Source organism: Schistocerca cancellata, chromosome 3 (assembly GCF_023864275.1).
Source record: "Schistocerca cancellata isolate TAMUIC-IGC-003103 chromosome 3, iqSchCanc2.1, whole genome shotgun sequence".
Classification (NCBI taxonomy): Eukaryota; Metazoa; Arthropoda; class Insecta; order Orthoptera; family Acrididae; genus Schistocerca; species Schistocerca cancellata.
The window spans coordinates 81,736,492-81,763,483 of NC_064628.1; positions in this window are offsets into that span (position 1 = coordinate 81,736,492).

Sequence of the window (26,992 nt, forward strand, 5' to 3'; positions counted from 1 at the left end):
AGCCAGTCTATTGTTTTCAACATATGATCCATAAATAATATGAACAACAGTGGAGACAGGTTGCAGCCTTGTCTTACCCCTGAAACTACTCTGAACCACGAACTCAATTTACCGTCAACTCTAACTGCTGCCTGACTATCCATGTAAAGACCTTTAATTGCTTGCAAAAGTTTGCCTCCTATTCCATAATCTTGTAGAACAGACAATAACTTCCTCCTAGGAACCCGGTCATATGCCTTTTCTAGATCTATAAAGCATAGATACAATTCCCTGTTCCACTCATAACACTTCTCCATTATTTGCCGTGTAATTATAAAACAAATTTTTTAAGCAATAAAATATTAAACACAATTCAAAAAACGAAAAATATAAAAATCAAATATAAGAGAAAAATAAGAAATTAGAAAGTTAAAAAATGAAACAACAGTCTCCTGAGGGTTTTTGACCTTGTCGTAGTGGAGAGAGTTGGGTGGCCTTAGGACACAGTAGGCTAAACTGGACAGGTTCAACCACACCAGGCATGTGACGGTACAGGAGCCAGACTAACGATGCCCAACTTAAGCATATGGTTCGATAGAGAGTAAAATGCCTATAGCAGATCAGTCGCCGCCTGATTCAACAAAAATCTACATCGGTTGCCAAGCTATAGCGGTCTGATATCAGAATTATGGTAGATTAAAAGACGGGAGCTATAACGAAAAATGTTCCTATCAATGCACAAAATCAGGCGGATTCATCCTGGGCAAAGTTTGGGATGTAAAAGAAGGGAATTAGCATTTCGTCTTATGTGGCTGCTTCAAAGATACTTAACTCAAAAGATCTTCACGTTCGCGCTTTTTTACATGTTAACCACAGCGCATGTTGGCACACTTGCATCTTGCAATTTATATGCTTGAGGCCGTGATCCCGTGCCCAAAATTTAGAAGATTCGCCAGCCATAGTAATCAACGTACGCTATCGTATGGTTGAAGAGCACACTTGTAAGAGTTAAAATAGTTTTTCTGAAGGAATAACGTTTCTAGAATTAGATTAAAACAGCAAATACGTCAAGAAATTTTGTTTTAAATGTCTTTGAAGCTGCTAGATATAAGTCGAAAAACTAGTCCCCTTCTTTTACATCCCAATTTCTACCCAGGAGGTACTCTCCATTTTTGTGCTAAGGTACGTGCGTTTTTCGTTCTGTATTTAAACATAGCTAAGAACGGGATAACAATGCGGTATTAATTATCTTTCTTGTCTGGTGTTTGGTGTAGGGTACTTTGTTCCCCGCTTTTATTTCCCGATGAGCTTTACTCTTGCAACTTTCAACATAGGTCAGATCTAGACGACAGAGCAATATTAACTTACTCTTCTTTGGTGTGTGGTGGACAGTACTTTGAGAATCATTGCCAATTTCCTCTTTTATTCTTCTAATTGCGAATGATTTGCATGAAGAACAATTGCTGGCACGCCTCTGATAAGTTTCAGTGTCTCTTCATGGTCTTTTCGCGAGGCATATTTAGGAAAAAGCAATACCGTATATAGACTGAGGCGGGTGAAGAGAAACAGGAGTAAAACTGAAATTTACACATCTCTCTGTTGTGATCTAATCAAAATGTTTGAAACCGTTTGAAAAATTTAACCACAAAGACTAAACAGCACAAAATAATTATTTAAATAAAGGTGAATTATTAGTGTACCACATTTTTAAATTAGACTAAAAAATATAAAATAATTTCTACTAGCCCAATACTGATTCCGAACACTATATAGTTGGTCCTGAAAATATGAGATGGTTAATTTTTAATAGCTATGAAAATACCCGCAATATTTCAAACGAAATACGCGGACCACTTGAAATGCATAAATGATGCATGAGTAGTTCATCTCCTTACCTTTACTCTGTTTGCTAAACGATACATGAATAATTCATCTTCTTACTGTTGTCTGTTGCATATGTCTCAAGGTTTTCGTTTTAAATCTCATGAATATTTTCATAGCTATCAAAAATTCACGGTCAAAAATTTTCAGAGCTATCTGTATCGAGTTAGTCATCTGTATGATACTAGGAGAAATTATTTTGTACTTGTTAGTCCAATTTAAAAACGTGCTTTATTAAAAACTCACTTTTATTCAGATATTTATCTATTTTTTAGTGCTGAATAATAATTCCTGGTATGCTGTGATTCCTCTTTCTCGTGGTAAATGACTAGGAAGGAGCATGAATGGAAACAAACAACTGTAATCATTGGTTGAGGAATGAATGCCAAATAGATCAGTTTTTTTTCAAAATTTTGATTATGAGTTTATTTAATCATTCATTTAAATGTCAAGGCAAATGAAAAGATTAAAATTCGAGTAGCATAAGGGCATGCTCCTGAAGAACTGGAGAACTTTTTTCTTGATTTCTGTACGGTTTTCTTTTCACTTTCAGCTATTTAACAGATAAAATAAGATGCCGGACAGTTTATCTTGCATCCTTGTCTTTCTTGGCCACACCATAACTCACCGAAATGACAGTTTCGGATAGGGATCTCCTAGCAGATGTCCACCGAAAAGAAGTGGCGTGAGACCTCTTAAGGAATATGCCTCCACGGCCGCTCGGTCAGCTTCTGTGTTGCCAACTATGTATTGGGTCGGTGCACAAGTTTGTAGCGTTTTTTTCATTATCTCCCCAACAGAGAAACATAGCAGAGACTTTAGTCATCAATACGATCTTCTCGGTCACTGTTTACAACGGTGTGCCACAGCTGGGGTAACTTTTCCGGTCTGTGAATGTAGAAACCACATAGTTTTGAGGCGAAGAACGCATCAAGCTATGTCCGGAGCGCATTTTCATTCGGCAAGGACGTTCCTTGAAGGTTGTTTGACAGAGAGAGGAAAAGGTGAAAATCTGAGGACGCAAGATCAGGTGAGTAAAGTGGGCGCGAAATGACTTCCCAACCCAACTCCCCCACAGCGTCTTTTTTCAGTCTACCATCGCTTCAAGCACTCTTCCTCTTCGTTACTCTGGGATTGCGTCTGTAACACGCCTCAGTTGTTGGCAGTAAATAACACCGCTGGTAAGCAATTCGTAGTACATCACACCGTCGCTCTTTCACCATGTAACGTACCCTCTCTGTTAAATTATTGTTGTTTTGTGTTATTGTAGTTGTAGAGATATGAAATTATTGTAGCGTTTTGCTTACAAGGGAACCTCCTCATCGCAGCCCCCTCAGATTTAGTTATAAGTTGGCACAGTGGATAGGCCTTGAAAAACTGAACACAGATCAATCGAGAAAACAGGAAGAAGTTGTGTGGAACTATGAAAAAATAAGCAAAATATACAAACTGAGTAGTCCATGCATAATATAGGCAATATCAAGGAAATTGTGCGCTGAGGAGTGCCGTGGTCCCGTGGTTAGCGTGAGCAGCCGCAGAACGAGAGGTCCTTGGTTCGAGTCTTCCCTCGAGTGAAAACTTTAATTTTTTATTTTCAGTTTACGTGACAACCTCTTACGTTTTCATCACTTTTTTGGGAGTGATTATCACACCCAAAAGAAAACCTAAATCGGGCAAGGTAGAAGAATCCTTTTACCCATTCGCCAAGTGTACAAGTTAGGTGGGTCGACAAGATATTCCTGTCATGAGACGCACATGCCGTCACCAGTGGTGTATAGAATATATCAGACGTGTTTTCCTGTGAGGAATCGGTTGACCTACGACCTTGCGAGCAAATTTTTTCGGTTCCCATTGGAGAGGCACGTCCTTTCGTCTACTAACCGCACGATTTTGCGGTGCGGTCGCAAAACAGAGACACTAAACTTATTACAGTGAACAGAGACGTCAATGAGCGAACGGACAGATCATAACTATGCGAAAATAAAGAAAGTAAACTTTTCACCCGAGGGAAGACTTGAACCAAGGACCTCTCGTTCCGCAGCTGCTCACGCTAACCACGGGACCACGGCGCTCCTGAGCTCACACTATCCTTTATGTTACTTATCCTGCACATGGACTACACAGTTTGTATATTTTGCTTTTTTTTCATAGTTTCACACAACTTCTTCCTGTTTTCTCGATTGATCTGTGTTCAGTTTTTCAAGGCCTATCCACTGTGCCAACTTATAACTAAATCTGAGGGGGGTGCGATGGGGAGGTTCCCTTGTTAGTCAGCCGTACTTCGGAATTTTTGACATTAAATGGAGCCTGAAACTTGCGTAATAAATACTTCGCGTGAAGTGCGATTTGTGGCATAAACAAAAATTAATTGCGGAGATGGAATCCAATGAATATTAAAAGTTTTAGAACAATGCGCACGACTGACTAGACACATTCAGAGGGTACGTACATTCGCGTGCGAGTGGTTGCGATCTGATGAGAAAGATCTATCTTAATTTTTTTTTCGAAAAATAATTACGTCGTAACACACTCGGAGATTGCGAACGTACAATCAGAGTAGAGGCACGTACGTTCTATCATTCCCCGTGGCCTGGGTAAAAGAATTGCAATTATTTAAATTTAAGAATATTTCTTTTTCTATCGGACTCCTATTTTTATACGAAAAGGAAGATTGCAGGTTCTGAATGTCTCGGCAAAAACACACCGGAATTTATCTTAGCGACCACCAAAGGAAAGTAGTGAGCACAATCACGTACCTCTATTGTTGAGCAGCGCCGTCGTGCAGATCGTCGCCTCCGTCTAAAATTCGCCTTCTCGAATTAAGAGAATAATTTACACTCCATTGATATGGGATTTAGGCTTGATCTGGACTAAAATTATAAAACAAATTTTTCATCATTTAACACCTTCATTCAACACACACATAGACATGAAATTATACAGTACGTCTTTAGGCCAGCACATCTGAACAAAAAGAGGTTAATACTACAAGTAATAAAAGAATCTCGAAATTAGTCCTTTGTCTATCAAGGATAAAACAGTTTTTCAGAGTATTCCTCTGGTATGACAGTCGAATAAATTGTCTTCTTGTATCTTTGAGATTAAATTACAACATTTTTCAACCAGATGCAAAACGTCTTATGTGGATGTGTGCAGGTGTTTGTACGGTGAGCTGATGATTTATTCGGGCTCATTCATTCCTTTCTTCTCCTTATTTTAGCAGAAAGACCCCATTTCTCGACACCAGTAACGATACAGGAGAGGAATAGGCGGTGTTATTCAAGAGCCACTTGATGTTGCGCAAGCAGAGATGTCACGCGCTGTTTTCTGTCATTTTGGCTTAGAGCATACACACATCCGATTTGGAATCTTGTCCGTTGCATTCAAATGTCGCACGATAGTGGCATGATTACAGTTCATGACATTTCCCACTTCTCGAGTATACTGCCGTGGGTCGTTACGGATTAATGCGTTTAAACAATCTTCATCAAACAACGAAGGTCTTCTTGAACGTGAAGCGTCACTAATGTCAAAATGATCCTCCTTAAAACAGGAAAATCATTTTCTTGTCCTTATTCTCATACTCGGCGCAAATGTTTCTGGCTGTCTCGGCTGCTGTCACCCCCCCCCCCCCCCCCCACACACTCCACTTAACTCAACCAGAAGAGTATCGGAAATGTTCTTATTTCTCCACTTGACATTCCATTTTCTAACGTCCACAGATCCACTTACTATCTCCTGATGACAAAATGACAATATGTAAACTCAGATAGCAACAGTGAGCTACAAATAAAAATGACAATCGGTAAATAAAACCGTAGCAGCTGAAATACCAAGATGCATAACAAAAACGCTACGCATTAATGCACCAACCTTATCTTTATCACATACAAACGGTCTGGGACTGTTGGGAATAGGGGGTGAAACGTAACGATCTCCACAGCTGGCAGATTTAAGGGGTATAGTTATCAAAAGTGTCTTCAATTGGACACTGAATATCTGAAGGAATTTGTTGACAGTCTTCCCTTCAGAATTTATTGAGGCCGTCATCAGAGCCACGGGAGGTGATACACACGATTAGCCTGATCTCTTTTTTTTGGGGGGGGGGGAGTGACCATTTTTTGTCTGTTGTGCCTGGCGTTTTAGCGCGAGAGAAGTCGAGAAGAGGTGCACAGCGATGTGGTTGTTTCGCCCGGCAATGAAACTTGTTGTAAAAATCAGTGTTCTAAACGTTATATCTAAGCCAAGTGGCAAAGCTCTCCACGGCACTTTATACAAAGCATAATGGAGTGGAATCTCTCCTGTCCTGCAAACATATATTTCATGTCTAGTCTATTTTTCTGTCATTATTCACGAAAATCTTCCGGCAAACAATTAAATATGTCTCATCTTTTTACAATCGTTTACGAGAGCTTATCTCTCGGATCATTCAACAATTATGAACATCATACCAATAGATCTCTGGAGGTGCAAAACCTTAACGGTAACAACTGTGAGTACAGTTTTTTCTTTGACTTCTACAGCTAGTTGAATACATTGTTTTAGGTTTTTGGATAGTTTATGTAATAACAAAAGTGGCTCATTGCTGGGGCGCATTATTTTGCGGACGATATACAAACTTTACTTATACTTAATTATGTTTCCCTCTATGCCAGCCTGTCCAGCCACAACGAGCAAATCACACTAGACATTAGAAACACCTAACGGACCGGGAAACGATGTTACCATCAAGTTTTAGAATGGGCACATTGTCGACTCCTGAATACGGTGTCACATTCCTTAGCCTAGTACCAAAATGTCAGAGCAAGGCACAATACCTTCACTAAGCCGTAGCAATGGTAATGGTACCGATTACACCATCAGTGAAGCGGAGTTTCTAAACATGGTTTTCCGCAATTTCTTCACCAAAAAAAGGACAGCTGCTAACAGTAGCAACTTAGACTATGTAACATCGGTGAAGCGAAGCGACTTAAGGGGAATTACAACGGGAAAACATAGTTTTTTCACATTTTCGGATTTTTATCTCATCAGAAAATTTTCAGTTCTCCAAACAAGATGATACGTATATTATATATAAACTCACATGGGAAGTATTTCATTTCATTTTCTTAAATATAATCTTCATCGGTTGAAAATGTTTAAATTTCTCCGTGCATTACTTCAAGCTCTAATAAAATCTGTAATTCTTTATATAGAAGGCTGTGGATTGCTGTGTTATAAAGACAGGATGGGCACCAGGTTGAGGAAGTTGAAACAAAGTTTGAGAGACATGAATCTTTCTGACGGTAAAGCCGTAAGAGGCAGGCTGACAGACAAAATGATTAATTAACTACAGTAGTATTATGTGATGGCCATTAGAAATAATACTGAGGATTTGTTAAAAATGGAGCTGGCAGTATGGGCTACCTACTTCCACAGACTGTCAGCAGATGAAAAACCAGTACACCACCTTTGTCCTCCTCTACTTGATTCATGGTGCAATTACCGCAATCCCCAGTACTCAGACAGTTCATACAGCCATAAACAATCCATCCCAGCAGCAATCATGGATATCATAAAACCTATTTACAGAGACGTATCAAATCCTGAATTACTGAAGAAGTGCCGGACTCAGAATCCCAATGAGTCGTTCAATAATCTTATATGGACTCACTTACCAAAAATGTTTTTGTTGGAATGAAGATACTGATTGGGGCGGGGGGGTCAGTGATGCTATTATCGCTTTTAATGATGGCAACATTGGTAGGGTGAAAGTGCTATAGCCTCTGGGAATTAATCCTGGAGCAAACTGCATCAGAGAACTTTAATGGTTGGACAAGGTTCGCATTGATAAAGCAGAGTATGCAGCACAGTTGGCCACTAATGAGTCCAGAAAGAAGAAAAGAAGAAAAAAACTTGGAAAAAGATCAAGAGGATGATATACAGTTTGGTGCAGGCTGCTTCTGAGCGTGGGGTGATACAAAAACCAAAAATTAAGCATAGATTTGGATTCAGCTCATAAAAATCTATAAAGATCAGCTATCAAAGTAAAAACAATTTTTTCAAAAAAACGTTTTCGTGGGCCTGTGTAATAAAATACTATGAAGAAAGAAAAGCATGACATCCATTGCTATGATATGCATGGGTGCGGCGAAAGTAGGTTGACTTCCGATATTAGTCGTTCTGCACAGCAATGTCAGTGTTAAAAGTTTATTCCCTAGAATCTTAGACTTTGACGACCCGATTCTTCCGCTCTGTCCCATGCAATTAGTTCCATTGACAACCTACGTGAATACCGCCATTTGATGTGCATTGTGGAATGACCTTCCGAGTGGAGCGGTCTGCCAGTGCATGTGAGGGAAGAAACCCCTGCAGTGGTCTTTCTTGTTAGGTACTGTGCCCCTGCGAATTGTGTGCCCAGCTTTTTCTGCCCTGTCACTTCGTGTCCACCCCCTTCCGCCCACACTGCGGGGCTAATTAATCCGGACAAGCGGTGTGCGGTAATGCGTCGGTCGCCACACTGCAAGGACAGTTGTCTCGCCCTCCAGAATCCAGCGGGCAGGGTGAGTGTGAGGCCGCTAAACGCCATCGTATAGAAGGGGGTTGGTTTTTGTGCCACCGTCCGCCCTCGACTGCGGCGTTTGTCTCTGAGCACCGACCGCTGGCGCCTAACCATGACAGCAACTCGTCCCCCCACCCCCCCCCCACCCCTCCCTCCCGTCTCAACTTCCCAAATCGCGTTTCGCACCACGGCCCAAGGAACAGCGCTAATCCTATTACGTTGCCGTCACGTCGCACTTTGTAAGCGCAAGTAAGATAGTCAGGCAAGCAAGAGTGTAACAGAGGAACGCCACAAAAACACGCTTATACTATCCAGAGAATACGAAATACAGATTAGTTATTTTTCACATACACATAGTTGGTAGGCTGTTTCCTCTACTGTGTGTTTAAATTATCAATAAACACACAACTTAGGCAGTCATTAAATATAAATTTTTTAATATATACAATGCATTTCTCAAGCTATGCCCGATCATCATGTGACTTTCCTGGTGTTCAGTTCAGGAGCATTGCTCCTGGATCATCAGCTATGGCGACGCATATAGATTGCAGTGGTCTTGAGAAATGTACACAATTAAAATGTTAGGAATCAATAAAAAAAGTTAGGGCTTCCTTTCAATATGGTACAGTATATAACAATATAGTACATATGCTACATAAATTCCACCTGCAGATAGTAAAATATCTCCGAGTGAAATTTTTTGTGGTCTTTCCAAGGCGTTTATGTATTTCATTTCCACTCTTAGAAAACCTCAAGTTTTATGGAATCAATAGCTTCACCCACAAATGGTTTGAATCATTCTTTACAAACTGAACGCAAAGAGTTGTGCTGAATAATTCAAACAATATAGGAAGGGTTGAAAATGTTAAAGGCTGGGGACAAAAAAAGAACTGAAAGGGAGTCCCACACAGTTAAATTTTGGGTCCACTCCTATTTCTTATACATGTGATACATGTGAATGACATTCCACTCAAGATTCGAGAAGCAGACGGTGCTAGTTCTATAACAAAGCCTATTAGAAAGAAAGCTACTGAAGAATTTGTTACTTCTGTTTTTCAGAGGATTATTATATGGTTCTCTCAAAATGGACTCTCCCTACATTTTGAGAAAATTCACTATATTCAGCTCAGTACAGCAAATGGAGTCATGCCAATAATTTATGTAGCACATGGACATGAGTTAGTAAATATGTTAAAACGGTCCGAATCTTTGGATATCCGTACTAACGAAAATTTGAACTTGAAGAAGCACGTTACTCAGCTTACTGAAAGCTAGGTTCAGCTACTTTTGCTCTTAGTGTAACTGTTAGTCTTGGATACAAACCAGTAAACATCCTGACATATTTTGCATATTTTCACTCAATAATGCCTCATTGAATAATTTTCTGACGTAAACACCACTTAGAAAGAAAGTGTTGACGCTCCAAAAGCGAGCATCAGGATTAATATGTGGTGTTCACCTGTGGTCGATGTGTAGAAACCTCTCGACAGAGGTAGAAATTTTAACTGCGCTAATGAAATTTGTCATAAATAATCCATTACAGTTTGAGAAGAACAGGGATATCCATACCTACAACACTAAAGCAGGAAATAAGGAAATTACCTTTGTTATCCATTATTAAAGTATGCCACTCATTGAGAATGAGGTTCAGCATGCAGTAACAAAAACTTTTCATCATACGCCCAACAAAAGAAAATGTCTGTGTAGCAAAGTAAGTTTTAAATGTAACCAAAAATCATTTCTCCTGAACAACTTCTACTCCATGCACGAATTTCCATTTTAAAATAGGTAGCCTGAAAAGAGCTTCATTTTAACTGTATTTTCATGAGTACATCTAAAAAACAATGCGCTCATTAATATCAACACCAATCATACACATACTTTCTGAAACTCATTCGAACCACATCATTTTGTCAACAATATCATTCAGACGATCTACAGAACATATAACTGATTAAGTAACTCATAAACTAACTTGCATTAATGTAATGTGATGAGTTTCATGGTCACATTCGATTCCAGGTTTTTTGTCCCGAAGTTCACTTGCACTGTCAGGTTTTGACCCTGTGTGGGACGTACATGTTGATAAATAAAACATGTTTTCTTAGATGAACCTTTATTTCTTAAACCACTATTAGAGCTCGCTTGCGCCTGACATTGGACATGTTTATGCTCCGTAAACAACGTACATCTGGTTGCCATTTACAAAAACTGAAAGTTTTGCAGGTCTGTGTGAGCTACCACAACATCAGCTCACCCTAAAGTTACCCTTGTAGTCTACCCAAAATTCATTTAAAGAAGGGATGTGAGGACACAAAACGAAATGTATAGAATTGTATTTTATCAAAGAACTGAGCTCCCTGGGGCCAGTAACATCAACTAATCTATGGGACTCTGTTTACAATGGTATGTGTAAATCATGATCTTTTGTCCTCCAGCATCTGCTGAATAACTTTATTTTCAAACAAGTCATTTGTTTGAATGGGATCTTGCTCAACAACTTCCTTTGTTCTTATGTGATACAGTTTTAGATTTAGTCAGATTAGATGGTCCCCCATGATTTCGATTATCCTGTTATAGTTCATGGTGAGAAAATGTGCATCGATGAATTAAACTGGTTTCAACATTAGAAATATATATTTCTTATACGAATCATAAAATTCTATTATGGAAGGATTGATTGTACCCTATCAGTGGAAGCAGCAAGCAATGATCAATACTGTATTGTTGTCAGAAATGTGTCTTATGCATTAAAAATGTGAATTCAAATGATCTAAGTTTATGGTTAGGTTCAGAGATCTTACAGGTGTCACGAACGTCCTTCCTTCAATAATCGGTTATAGAATTATATTGAATAATACACTGGCCTGCAGATATTATGGCATCATCCATTAACCATGAGCAACATATCTCAGCTAAAAATGTTAAATGCCATCTGATAATGGAGCAAAGTCTTCGATATTCCTCCCAATTATAAACAAATCTAGTGACTTCATACGTAGTGTTTTACTTAAATTTTTTATAACAGTTTTTGACTTTGTTCCGATAGTCAAAGGTACTGAAAAAAGTAACGCACTTTATTCACCTTAAAAACATATTTTACTGCCCCATTTGCCTGCCAGACTGAAACTGTGCCAGACAGTGTCATGCATCTTTTGCAGACTCATTTAGGAAAAGGAAGCCAACTCGGAAACTAATTTAATTTTTTAATATACGATACGTAAAAAGCAACCCACATTATTCTGACTACAACAAATGTTAAGTTATTAACAATACTGAATTTTACTCACTGAAGGCAATAAACATCCGAACATACCTTTCTTCAAACATTTATCATCGTAAGAAAGAAAAAGTGTTTCTTATGAATCACAGATTAGCCAATGCCATACTTTCAGACGTTTATCGTATTCAAAGACTGCATGCATTGCAGATAATGAAAAAACATTTATTACCACAATCAAGTAATGTTTATACAGCAGAAGTGTATGGAAATGGAGCATATGGAGAAAAATATTAATTCTTGCCAACTATGAAAGTGCTTTGGTGCAGTTACGACATTTATAGTGGAAATGTGGGATGTCATGCGGTAACTATCAATGAAAGCCAAGAATGAAAATAAACCAGTTCATCTATTGTTGTGAAAGGGGCACTCTGGTATTCAGGACAAGGAAGCAGCAAAAGCCTCGCAAAAGACAGCGTCAAAGAAGAGGCAAGAATCGCAGTACGAAAAGGGGTTTATGTACTCTTCAGTCCAGCACACGATTCCACGACAACCGTGGTACAGCCAAAAGCATCGTTCTATGAGACATGTGAGAGTAGTTAGTCATACCAGGTTGGGACATGTATCTTGCCCTATGCACCTTTAGAGAGAAGGAGTGACAGACTCTCCTTCATGCATCTACATCTACATCTACATCGATGCTCTGCAAATCACATTTATGTGCCTGGCAGAGGGTTCATCGAACCACCTTTACAATGATCCTCTATCATTCCAATCTCATACAGCGCGAGATAGAAACGAATACACACATCTTTCTGTGCGATCTCTGATTTCCCTTATTTTATTATGGTGATCGTTTCTCATTACGCCGGCCGGTGTGGCCGAGCGGTTCTAGGCGCTTCAGTCTGGAACTGCGCGACCGTTACGGTCGCAGGTTCAAATCCTGCCTCGGGCATAGATGTGTGTGATGTCCTTACGTTAGTAAGGTTTACGTAGTTCTAAGTTCTTGGGGACTGATGACCTCAGAAGTTAAGTCCCATAGTGCTCAGAGCCATTTGAACCAGCCATTCTCATTACGGAGGTGGGCGTCAACAAAATATTTTCGCTCTCAGAGGAGAAAGTTGATGATTGGAATTTCGAGAGAAGATTCCGCCGCAAGGAAAACCCGCTTGTACAAATGATGTCCACCCCAAATCCTGTATCATGTCAGTCACACTCTCTCCCCTATTTCGCGATAATACAAAACGCGCTGTACTTCTTTCAACTTTCTCGACGCAGTCTCTCAATTTTATCTGATAAGGATACTACCACTCGTGGTCTCGCGGTAGCGTTCCCCCTTCCCGATCAGGGGATCCCGGGTTCGATTCCCGGCGAAGTGAGGGATTTTCATCTACCCCGAGATGACTGGGTGGTGTTGTGTCGTCTTCATCATCATCATCATTCATCCCAATTTCGGACGGAAGAAGGCAACGGCAAACCACCTCCATTAGTACCTTGCCCAGTAAGGTGGTGCGCGTCTCCCGCTCTGTCAGGAAGCATGGGACTTCATTTCCATTCCAAGGATCCCACACCGCACAGCAGTATTCTAAAAGAAGAGGGAGAAGCATAGTGTAGGCAGTCTCTTTAGTAGATCTGGTACATTTCCTAAGTGTTCTGCCAGTTAAACGCAGTCTTTGGTTAGCCTTCCTCACAACATTTTCTATGTGTTCCTTTCAATTTAAGCTGTTTTAGGTCATTTTACGGCGCTCAGATTTAATTAATTTATCGTGTAATCTAAGTTTCACGGATTCCTTTCGGCATTCATGCGGATGACCTCACACTCTTCGTTATTTAGGGTCAACTGCCAACTTTTGCACCATACATATACCCTTTCAAATCGTTTTGCAATTTGTTTTGCTCTTCGGAAGACTTTTTACTAGTCGATGAACGATTGTGTCATCTGCAAACAGCATAAGACGGCTGCTCAGAGTGTCTCCCAAATCGTTTATACAGTTAAGGAACAGCAAATGGCCTCTAACACTACCTTGTGGAATGCAAGATATCACTTCTGTTTTACTCGATGACTTTCCGTCAATTACTACGAACTGTGACCTCTCTGACAGGAAATCAAAAATCCAGTCACATAACTGAGACGATAATCCATAAGCACGCAGTTTCACTATAAGCCGCTTGTGTGGTGCACTGTCAAAAGCCATCTGGAAACCTAGAAATAAGGAATCAATTTGAAATCACTTGTCAATAGCACTAAAAAAATGGTTCAAATGGCTCTGAGCATTATGGGACTTAACTTCTGAGGTCATCAGTCCCCTAGAACTTAGAACTACTTAAACCACACTAACCTAAGGACGTCACAAACATCCATGCCCGAGGCAGGATTCGAACCTGCGACCGTAGGGGTCGCACGCTTCCAGACTGTAGCGCCTAGAACCACTCGGCCACTTCGCCCGGCACCACTCAACACTTTGTGCGATTAAAGAGCAAGTTGTGTTACGCAAGAAAGATGTTTTCTAAATCCGTTTGATTGTGTGTCAATAGACCGTTTCTTCGGAGTAATTCATAATATTCGAACACAATATATTTTCCAAAACCCTGCTGCATGTCGACGTTAATGATATGGGCTTGTAATTTAGTGGATTACTCCAACTACCTTTCTTATATATTGGTGTGACCTATGCAGCTTTCCAGTCTTTGGATACGGATCTTTCGTCGAGCGAATGGTTGTATATGATTGTTAAGTATGGAGCTATTGTATCAGCGTACTGTGAAAGGAACCTAACTGGTATACAGGCTAGATCAGAAGCCTTGCTTCTGTTAAGTGATTTAAGTTGCTTCACTAACCCAAGGATATCTACTTCTATGTTAATTATGTTGGCAGCTGTTCTTGATTCGAATTCTGGAATATTTACTTCGTTTACTTTGTGAAGGAATTTCGGAAGGCTGTGTTTAGTAACGCTGCTTTGACAGCACTGTCGTCGACAGTATTTCCATTGATATCACGCAGAGAAGGTATTGATTGTGTCTTGCCGATAGCATACTTCACATACGGCTAGAATCTCTTTAGCTTCTCTGCCACGTTTCCAGACAAAGTTTCGTTGTGGAAACTACTACAAGCATGTCGCATTGAAGTCCGCGCTAAATTTCTAGCTTCTGTAAAAGATCGCCAATCTTGGATAATTTGCGTCCGTTTAAATTTGACGTGTTTCTTTCGTTGTTTCTGCAACAGTGTTCTGACACTTTTTGTGTGCCAAGGAAAATCAGCTACGTCATTTGTGAATTTATTTTGTATAAATCTCTCCGATACTATTTCTTTGAATTCAAGTTACATGCTGTTGACGTCCAGAAGGTGAAGGAGATCTAAACGAAGCATTCAGAATTCTGAATATGCTCCGCGGCAAACTGAACTGTGGGAAAACTTTGCAAAAGTGCGGATTTTCTTATCAGGAAGTAATAAAACACGAATGAGTCGGAAAAATTTAGAAACTAATATTTAATAGGACATTACCTCAAGGAGCGGACACAAATCTGTGGCATATCATTACTGACACTTGTATAAAATAACTATATATTTGAGACTACGTATTGCGTAGTAAAATTGTGGTATCGTCCAAAGATCATGGTGCAAAGTTGGGAACTCGCATCGATACGACAGTTATTAACGGTATCTCGCTGAAATCTGCAGCGATAAATGGGAGAGGCTAAAGACGACACGTCCTCGCTTTCAGCACAGCAGAACCCTCGCATCGAGGTCAATATGGAGCCGAGCATGGGAGCACTCTGCCTCATTTCGTGATCTCAGCTGACGTAGTCAACATGATCGTGAAGTATGAATCAAATCTCAAATGGAAACGTACGTTTGTAAGCGCTGAACTTTGTACTTCAAGAAAATAATTTGTTAAGTAGTGCAACAAGTAATGCTTTAACATTCGATAGCAATTGTAAATTATGGCAAAGTATTGTATCAAGTTATGTAAATCTTTTTATCGTTCATGTAATAAAATTAACTAATATCGTATATGCTGCACCTCGTTGAGACCTCTTCAAAAGCAATTAAAGAACCCATGGCTATGGCCGGACGATAGACAAACATATAAGAGTGACAGAGTTGCACTTAAAAACAGTAGCAGTGGACCAATAATACAATACCAATCGCTGTTATTTAGGTTTTATTTTTAGGCTACCAGTTTCGACAATACATTATGTCATCTTCAGGCCTGCTTAAATCCTTTGCTTAAACCTTTGTGTTATAAAATCCTTTGCTTAAACCTTCGTGTTGGAAAATATTGCACCACTTTTAACTGGTCTTGTGAAGATTATTTCATACAGGCATGCGTGCTTCTTCGACAGCTTTCAGCAACTGTCAAACCATCCACTCAAACTAGAGGGCTTTCGCTCGCGTTACTTTTCTTTCATGGTAAAAATTTTGAGCAATAAGGACAACATTTAAGGGGATTTTTACTGAACTCATGCCTCTTATTTATTCAAAAAGGAATAGGAGACTTAAAAAACGAACAAGAAGACGATAATACCAATAAGCTGAAAATATTGGCACTACAGAAGCAATTAGTTTAAACATGTAGGTGATATTCTGTTGTTTTAATTGCATTACGTTGTGTTTAAAGTTGATGGTTACCTTGGACTGTTTTACTTCAGTTCGAAAAGTTTTAATGATGTACAGTTACTGAACATAAATGTAAGTTGTGATTAAGCTTCATACACTATTTGTGTAACAAATCAAATGAAATATGGTTTGGCGTTGTATACAATATTTCCACAAACAGATTATTAAGAAAACATAAGATGATTGTTATGGTTTTAGAAATGTTACTGAAAGTCGTGGACTATTTTTAGAATTTAGACCTACTTGGCAAGCTGTGAAGAGTCACATTTTAGGTAAATGTTTACAACATAACATAAGGAAATTGTTATTTAACCTATATTTATCTGGGAAATTTTTTATTTATATTGAACTATATTCTTTGTACACTGATATTATATTTCTCTCATGTCTGGTAAAAGAAACTTTTTTCATTCAGTGTACGTATTTCTTACAAATGTAATTCCTGACTCTCCATTCAGTCACACTTTTCATATATAGCGCAAGTTCGCGAATTTCAGTTGGCTTATCGTAATCGATACCGGATCCTATGTTCTTGATGGAACGTATTTGCATGATTACTCAACTTTAAAGCACTTTAAACTTTCTGGGAGATCTCCATGACACTCAGTCTCCTCCCCCCCCCCCCCCCCCCTCGCTCCCCACGATCCCTCCTTCAATGACTCTTTACAGACGGACGGAGAGTACATTATAATACAATTCATGTTGTGTGCAGCGGTACAGATAAGTGGTAAAATTAAAAGCCAGACAATTAATCTCTATGTTGTGCCTCAGAAGGTGCAAAATTTACACACAGATTAACTATGAAACAAAATGCTCGCTCAATATTCCACAAATCAGTCACTCGTAACAGTCAGTTCTCAACCACGACTTGTACAGTTCACCTCGGTGTTTTTATTTATTCAGAAACGTAACAGTTCACACAAAAAATCGGAATTCACAGATCTGTTTCTATCGTTCGCCCTTTAACACATTCTGTCACTTGCGATAGGGAGGAAAATAAGTGTGGTTGAAGCGTTCACACGAAAGTGCATATACAAATGTTCGCTATAAAATGTTAGTGCAAATCTAGGCTCTCACGTAAGTCTCATGAGATTATTTCCACACTTGGTGCATTAGTACATTGCATTAGTTACAGTTTTTGAATTAATATTCACCCAGACGTGAGTACAGTTTATGCTAGGGAACAAAAATTAGGCGATTATTATAGCAAAATCATTTTTCACGACACACTTCAGTCACTATTTATTGGCGTCGTCCTTTTCTTTCACACAATGAAATTAGCACTGGTGAGATGGTTTACTGTTTTACTTTAATAATAATTTGACTCCGATCCCCCAGTAGGAGCAATGTAGGCTGCTATAATCAAAATTACTCAATCAATTCGAACAGAACCACAAGTCCCACTGTCCTCTTTGTTCTAACAGTTTTGGCGCGAAATCACAGATCGCCACATGTTCACTTACGCCGATCTATACCTCGTAATGGTGGAGCACTTGCCCGCGAAAGGCAAAGGTCCCGAGTTCGAGTCTCGTTCGGCACACAGTTTTAATTTGCCAGGAAGTTTCATATCAGCGCACAATCCGCTGCAGAATGAAAATCTCATTCTGCGTACTCACACAAATAATAGTAGCACTTCCATTTCACCAAATATATGCTTGCACACTTGCACTATTAAACAATACTCTTTGTCGAAATAAATCGGCGCAACAAATTCTTACTCAAACGACCTCATGGGCCACCCTCAAGTGGGGCTTGCTCGCCACCCACCCGCCAAACGACTGACCCAAGTCTGACCCCCGGCCAAGATGGATGCTCGTCTATATATGCTCGGATCTCTATCCTCCCTGGCTATGCAAGTACCAATCTCACCAGTTAAGGTTACATATTTTGACACATACACCCTCAACAGAAATAGGCATACCATCGGAACCGCGCTAAAAATTATATCCTATTACTATGTTAGATTAATTTCTAGTATTATTCTATCGCCTGTAAATCAAGTTTTAGTTTTTTGCAAAATTTCGCCACTTAGCGCAGATTTGTTTGTTTACATCTGTGCTGCAAAGTTTTAACACAGAACTGTACATAGTACTGTTTTTAGACGTAATCTATAACGATGTACACTTGCGCTTCTCAAAATCCTAGTATCTATAATAATTAATTAAGGGCGATAAATGTTAATAATAATTTGCAAACAATGAAAACTATTGCACGTTAAGTGTATAGTATAACTTAACTAGTTTAAAATACGTGTGATGCCACCCAAAATATTATATAGTGCTGTTCTTTACGTCATGAATTTTCTATTGAATTTTATAAACAATTTCTCATCAAACTTTATTTATTGCTTTTTACGAGCTTAATTATTTATGAATCTTAACATATGACCACGACACTCGATCCGCTATGACGAAACGTTTTTAATGAGCACTCGCTCATCCCTTTAAGTTGTTGTCTACTATTTTTATTAATCTTTCAGTATCCGTGATATTAACCAATTTTCAGGTTACTATAACTTTTGCGTCTCGTGACTTAAAATAAAGATCGATCTTTCAGAAGGTGTATATTGCTGACCACAATCCGCTGCCACATTGCTCTTCACTGTAAGTTACATAGTTTTTGCGTAACGCGCGAAAAACCAAACAAGGCCCCAAGCTGTGGGTCACGTGGCCGCCCGGCCGGAGACATCCCGCCGACACACTGCAAATCTCGCGCGGGCGCACTACGCGCTTCCACGAATGGCGCACCATGTCGCGCGTTCGCCCTCCACAAAGCAATCCTTGCTTACTAGACCTATTCATCTAGTGACAGGGGTTTGTACTGTCACACACTCCACAATATAAGACCATTATTCCTCAGAACTGTAACATCCTCTCAGAGTTCTACGTAAATGTGTTTGATCATCATGACGTTTGAACCCCGAATGTGCTTCTAGACTACACAAGTAAATTCTCTATCCTACAAACCGCGCGTAAATGCGTTCGGTTCTGACTGGTGGAGATTCATCATAGTCAGTCAGCTATCAGTTCTAAACCTCGCTAACAGACGTCTTTTTCTTTGAACCAGTCACAACGTAATATCTTTTCAGAATAATTTATTAAATAAAAGACTTGTAGCACGCCAACTATACAGGGTTATTACAAATGATTGAAGTTATTTCACAGCTCTACAATAAGTTTATTATTTGAGATATTTTCACAATGCTTTGCACACACATACAAAAACTCAAAAAGTTTTTTTAGGCATTCACAAATGTTCGATACGTGCCCCTTTAGTGATTCGGCAGACATCAAGCCGATAATCAAGTTCCTCCCACACTCGGCGCAGCATGTCCCCATCAATGAGTTCGAAAGCATCGTGGATGCGAGCTCGTAGTTCTGGCACGTTTCTTGGTAGGAGGAGGTTTAAACACTGAATCTTTCACGTAACCCCACAGAAAGAATTCGCATGGGGTTACGTCGGGAGAGCGTGGAGGCCATGACATGAATTGCTGATCATGATCTCCACCATGACTGATCCATCGGTTTTCCAATCTCCTGTTTAAGAAATGCCGAACATCATGATGGAAGTGCGGTGGAGCACCATCCTGTTGAAAGATGAAGTCGGCGCTGTAGGTCTCCAGTTCTGGCATGAGCCAATTTTCCGCGGGCTACACGTGAAACTTTCCCGCACGTGTTCAACCGTTTCTTCGCTCACTGCAGGCCTACCCGTTGATTTCCCCTTACAGAGGCATCCAGAAGCTTTAGACTGCGCATACCATCGCCGAATGGAATTAGCAGTTGGTACATGTTTGTTGAACTTCGTCCTGAAGTGTCGTTGCACTGTTATGACTGACTGATGTGAGTGCATTTCAAGCACGACATACGCTTTCTCGGCTCCTGTCGCCATTTTGTCTCACTGCGCTCTCGAACGCTCTGGCGGCAGAAACCTGAAGTGCGGCTTCAGCCGAACAAAACTTCCACGAGTTTCTCTACGTATCTGCAGTGTGTCGTGACCATATGTCAATGAATGGAGCTACAGTGAATTTATGAAATCGCTTCAATCATTTGTAATAGCCCTGTATTCGGTCAGAAACGCGCAGAGTAGGACGTAGACTGCAGCAATGCCAGCTGCACGCAAGTGTGGCTGTTATCTCTTACAAAATGCAACACAGCTCTCACAACATTGAGAGGGGAGCCGGTCTGGCGAGGTGACGATACAGTTGACACAGCTGTACCTAAGCGGAATAAGGCGGAGACCTTTCCACACTGGCCGCTGTCTGAGTGTTTAGGATTTGTGCCGCAAGGCACAGCAAAGACCGAGTAAGTACAGATGTGAAGTGTATCAATTCTAACCATTTTGTATTACAGGCACTTGTGTTAGAATCGCAGCTCTTCCACCATGGTGCTGTGGTACTTGGAGGAAGCATCCGGAATGCTGTTCATGGACCACAGTTCGACACTTTGACAGGGTAGTCCACGCTGAAACCACAGGAACTGGAGCCGCCACCAGATCACGCCAGCACCAGCCGTGAGAAACAGTTTGCCAGGCATCAACATGGAGCTCTGGATTACGGCCACTCCGTCACTCGCCCACTGCCTGCTGGACAGCACTGGAGATGAGCCACGCCTCGCACGGTTCGCGGCCGTCGCTATCCATCGGGACAAGCGTCGTTGCTGACACAGGCAGATGCGTCACACCCCTTAACTCGGCTGACGCCTTGTTCTGTCAGCATTGCTGGATGACAAGACTCAGGAAGCTTCTTCCTGTATAGAACCACTGCGGGGAGCCGTAACGAAGATGTTTGGGAAGTTATGGGCTGTTTTACTGCGCTGAATAATGACAGTCTACTTCACTGGGCCGGCCACAGTGGCCGAGCGGTTCTAGGCGCTTCAGTCCGGAACCGCGCTGCTGCTACAGTCACAGCTTCGAATCCTGCCTCGGGCATGGATGTGTGTGATGTCCTTAGGTTAGTTAGGTTTAAGTAGTTCTAAGTCTATGGGACTGATGACCACAGATTAACAGTGCGCAGAGCCATTTGAAGCATTTGAAACACTGCACTGGTGTCAAGGTGCAGTTGTAGCCTTTTTAGCGTATTGTCAGAACCTAGGGCCTACGATACAGTGAATCAAGAAACTTAACTGTTGTTGTCAAAGTGACTTCGTGATGGAAAAGAGGTTCTCTCGAATGCCGTGCTCTTTGTACCCTGAATTTTGCTAAATGTGAGGAACCAGTGGATTTGTCACACTTTGAAGGTAACAGGAGTCACAAGTACAAAGTATACCTTGGAAGGTCATTCGGCCCTGTCATTCGGCACGTGATTAGACAGTGACGAGAATCAAAATGGTTATTGATTCGATGTGAGAATTAAGTTAATATATTTTACTTTGTATGTCTTCTAATGGTTGGTGTTTCAAAATGAGTGCCAAGAAGTGCAAACCTTCGGCAGAGTCAAAGACGTAAGGAGAAATAGACCCAGCAGCAGCTCGCATGTTGTTGGAAAAAGTAGGGCAAGTAAATGCAGTTAATGTGTAGTTACATAGTATGGTAGAATTGGTGCCTGCACATCTAAATACGGATTTGGAAGCCACAAGTTTAGTCGCTCCTTTCTCTGGTAAATCCCTTGAGTATGTGCAAGCATTTGTGGATGATCTGAGGAATTTGGCAGAGGTGGAAAGGTGTTCCAACAAAGAACTTTTGACAGTCGCAAACTTAACTGGAGAAGTGAAACCTGATGTGGGTTATACAGATGGTTACAAGGGAGTTGGAATGTTTGAGGAGTTTAGAAAGGAGTTAGTTCGAAAGTGTACAAATCAAAACAGTGCCAGATATTTTAGGGACTAGTTGAGCACGGTAACAAAGAGCATGCACTATCAAGAGAAGACGTTGTGGATAGAATAAGAAAGATCAACAGTTGTACATTCGAGCTGGGTCAGAATGCTATGGTGAATGAATTAATGTTATGGGAGACTGAGCAGAAAACACGTGATGCATTTCTGAGGGAGTTGGCTTCAGAAATGTCAAGGACAGTACAGACAGGGGCTGCAATTGGTTTATGTGAAGTTGTCATACTGGCAAACTGAGGAAATTGATACGTCAACCAGACTGCATGCTAGATGGACAGTGTGTCAGGTAATATAAGGTATTGTAGATGTGGACAGTCGACGCATATTCAGAAGAGTGTTGCATGCCACAGTATGGTGGAAGTAGAGGGAAGAGGTCAGCATAATGGAATGGTGGTTTCAGAGGCATGGGAATTAAATGCCAGTGGGAACCAGAGACACACCTACAGGCATTCCCAGTCGGATTAGATACTATGAAGTCATATGCAGAGATGGATTGTGATGTCAAAAGAATAGTAGAGATGTAGAATTTAAGGATTTTATTGGATACAGGGGCGCTAATGGCAGTTGTCAATGGATATCTTGTGGTATTAAAGGAATGGTATCCACCAAGGTATGGATGGCATGGAGTAGGGGATAAAGATGTCACACTGTTGGGATCAGTGGGCAGAGATGTTTGCCTGGGTGTGTTTCAGTTCAATGAGTAAAAATTGTATCACACCTGAGTGAGGGCTGTGATATGACTCTGGATTTGGATTTGTTGCATCAGCATTTTGCTAAAATCCATCTTTGGCAATGCATGGTGGAGCCTGACACATAAGTGTATCTAAGAGTACCAGGAAATCGCTTTTGGTTAATCTTGAGTCTAAGATACAGGTAGGGATGTGGTGTGTAATGGAAATGTTGGGAGTAAATGAAGTGTTGGATCAGCTACGTCGCGAAAAGAAGTGTAGTATGCATACAAGAGGTAAATGGTGAAAAATTGTACCTGTGTTTGACGATAATTTCAGCACCTAGGATTTAAGGTTCACAGAGAGTTTTTTGATCACTAACGTGGATATCGTGGCCGAGAGAGAGAACGACACAAGTGGTATTAGCCATGAACGATCGCTAAAAGAAACTGAAACTGCATTATTAGGGAAAGTGAAGCACCTAAAGGGGACTAATAAGGAATTAATGGATGAGCTACTGTTGGCACTTATGGATTTCCTTTTTCCAAGAGGGCCATTCGTAGCAATAAATATTACGCAGCACCAGATAACAACAGAAAATGGATCATAAGTTTACCGCAAATCATACAGCCTACTAGAGTACTTCCAGCTGATTCTACAGGAGTTCATCGTTCAGCAGCTTAATGATAGGATTACCGAGGAGATTATCAGCCCTTTGAGAGCCATAATTCACTTTGTGCCCAAGTATTCAGCGGATGGATCACGAAAATAGAGGTTTGGTTACGATTATCTGAATGTCAAGAATAATAACATATGTAACTCTTCAAGCTTTCCGGGCGATCTAATGACATCTTGGGTTGTCGGGTGTTCTGCCGGATATCAGCGTCGTACTTGCACGATATTTCGGTCACGTAGCTCGAGACCTTCATCAGGTGCGACCTGAGACTGCTCCTCGAGTGGACCTGGTCCAGTATTTATGCCTATGGCGTTTCCCCTCCACCAACGGCTGCAGGCGCTTACTCTGTGGTCCGCGCCCATTCCCTGCGATCTGCTGGAGCGTTGCTGCTCCGTTTTCCGTCCGCTGCGGTTCTAGGTGTTCCCTCTGCGGTCCGCACACACTAAACCCGCTCCTGGAGGTTTCATCTACGGTCTGGGGTACCAAGCGTTCCCACTGCGGTCCGCGCCCGCTCACCACGACCTGTTGGAGCGTTGCCGCTCCGTTTTTCGTCCGCTGCGGCTCTGGATGTTCCCTCTGCGGTCCGCGCACACCAGTCCCACTTCTGGGTGTTCCATCTTCGGTCTGGTGCACCTGGCAGTCCATCAGGGGCTCGTTTACCATCTCCATGTCTCTGGTTCTTCTGTTTGTGAAGTGTTGCAGCTGTCCCTGTTGCTCCTTTAACAATTCCAGAGCCGGATCCCAGGCTCTGCTTAGCTGGTACCCTGTGTCACGATTCATAAGATCGTCAGCCATTTTAATCTCTATCGATTCTCTTATAACACTGTCCCAAAATCTGGGTGTTTGTGCTAGAATCTTGGTATCCTCATACTTCATGGAATGATCTAGTTCTAGGCAGTGTTCAGCAATGGCTGACTTAGTCACCTGTCTTAATCTAGTGTGCCTCTGATGTTCTTTGCACCTGATCACAGTTCTTGTCGTCTGGCCAATGTAGGACATGCCACATTGACAAGGTATATTGTAAATCCCCGGTTTTCGTAACTCCAGGTCGTCTTTGACACTCACCAGCAATCCCCCAATCTTGTTGGATGGACAGAAAACACACTTGATATTGTGTTTACGGAGGATCCTACTGATTCTGGCAGAAATAGAGCCAGCATAGGGCAGATATGCCACCTTCTTTGCTTCATCTTGGTCTTCTTCAGGAACCTGTGGTATAGTGGCTGGTCGGAGTGCCCTCTCAATTTGTCTGTCTGTGTATCCATTCTTGGAGAAAACTGTTTTGAGACGTTCTATCTCTATGGGTAGATTCTCTTGGTCTGACAGGGCACGTGCTCTGTGGACCAAAGTCTTCAGAACCCCATTCTTCTGTGCAGGGTGGTGGCAATTGCTGGCCTGCAGATATAAATCAGTGTGTGTTGGTTTTCGGTACACACTGTGGCCAATTGATCCACCTGCTTTCCTCTGGACTAGTAAATCCTGAAATGGCAGCTGGCCATTCTTCTCCAGTTCCATGGTGAACTTGATATTAGGGTGATATGAGTTAAGATGTTCAGGAAACTCATTGAGCCTGTCCATCCCATGTGGCCAGATCATGAAGGTGTCATCCATACACCTAAAGAAGCATGTGGGTTTAAATGTGGCTGTCTCCAATGCCCTCTCCTCAAAATTCTCCATAAACATGTTGGCAACCACAGGGGACAGTGGGCTGCCCATAGCTACACCTTCAGTTTGCTCGTAATATTGGTTTCTGTACAGGAAATACGTGGATGTCAGTGTATGACTGAACAGATCCAACAGAGCACCGTCAAATTTCTCTGCAATCAGTTCTAGTGAGTCCTTCAGTGGGACCCTGGTGAACAGCGATACCACATCAAAACTAACCATGATGTCCGAATCTGTGATGTGCAGTTGCTTGAGGCGTTGCAGGAAATCTTCAGAGTTGCGGATGTGGTGAATACATTTCCCCACATATGGAGACAGGAGACCTTTCAAGTACTTGGCTGTTGTGTACGTAGATTCCCCAGAATTAAACATCACATCAACTCCAGAGCGGCGAACAAGATAAAACGCAGAGCCAGTATGGCACTGGTGAGAGAGAGGATTCGAGATATGCGCCACAGGTTAGATGTTGTGGCCAAGGAGCTGTTACACATTCATCTGTACATGGCAGCCTCCTTAACAAGAGAAGATTGGGATTGGGTAGACCGTGCCTCCTGGTGTTCAGCTGAGTGTGCTAGAAGGAATGCCTCATCTTGCCAATCTGCTAAGTTTGACCGCATGAGCAAGAAAGCACAGAAGATGGAAGAGACACTCACGGTGACGAATCTGAGTGGCATACAGTTTGATGATACAACCTTAAAGGTACTCAGCAAGGGTCTCAACTTTGCTACGACCCCTAGAAACTTACCCATTTCAGGTTTTGTCAGTGCAGTAGAGCAAGTTGCAGCCACACTTCCACCGAATGTGGCAGAGGAAGTCCGCCGAGAGACCTGCAGGGCCCTCACCAAGGCCAGGCCGCCGAAATCGGACATCACAACCGAGGAGAGGCTTGCACTCAAGAAACTACGGGAAGACAACAGCATTGTGGTACTGCCAGCAGACAAAGGGGACTCCACTGTCATCTTGCAGTGGGTGGATTATGATGAGAAAGTACGCCAACTTCTGGAGGACCCTGCATACAGAATTCTGGAGTGTGACCCCACGGACAAGGTGGCCAAGAAGACTAGTGCCCTCTTGAAGGAAACAGGGATGCCCGATAAGATCATCAGACAACTACGGGAAAAAGCACCAGTGCCACCTAGACTGTATGGTCTGCCTAAAGTACACAAGGAGGGCGTGCCCCTACGTCCTATTGTCAGTAATATTGGGGCACCTACGTACACAACAGCCAAGTACTTGAAAGGTCTCCTGTCTCCATATGTGGGGAAATGTATTCACCACATCCGCAACTCTGAAGATTTCCTGCAACGCCTCAAGCAACTGCACATCACAGATTCGGACATCATGGTTAGTTTTGATGTGGTATCGCTGTTCACCAGGGTCCCACTGAAGGACTCACTAGAACTGATTGCAGAGAAATTTGACGGTGCTCTGTTGGACCTGTTTAGTCATTCACTGACATCCACGTATTTCCTGTACAGAAACCAATATTACGAGCAAACTGAAGGTGTAGCTATGGGCAGCCCACTGTCCCCTGTGGTTGCCAACATGTTTATGGAGAATTTTGAGGAGAGGGCATTGGAGACAGCCACATTTAAACCCACATGCTTCTTTAGGTATGTGGATGACACCTTCGTGATCTGGCCACATGGGATGGACAGGCTCAATGAGTTTCTTGAACATCTTAACTCATGCCACCCTAATATCAGGTTCACCATGGAACTGGAGAAGAATGGCCAGCTGCCATTTCAGGATGTACTAGTCCAGAGGAAAGCAGATGGATCAATTGGCCACAGTGTGTACCGAAAACCAACACACACTGATTTATATCTGCAGGCTAGCAGTTGTCACCACCCTGCACAGAAGAATGGGGTTCTGAAGACTTTAGTCCACAGAGCACGTGCGCTGTCAGATCAAGAGAA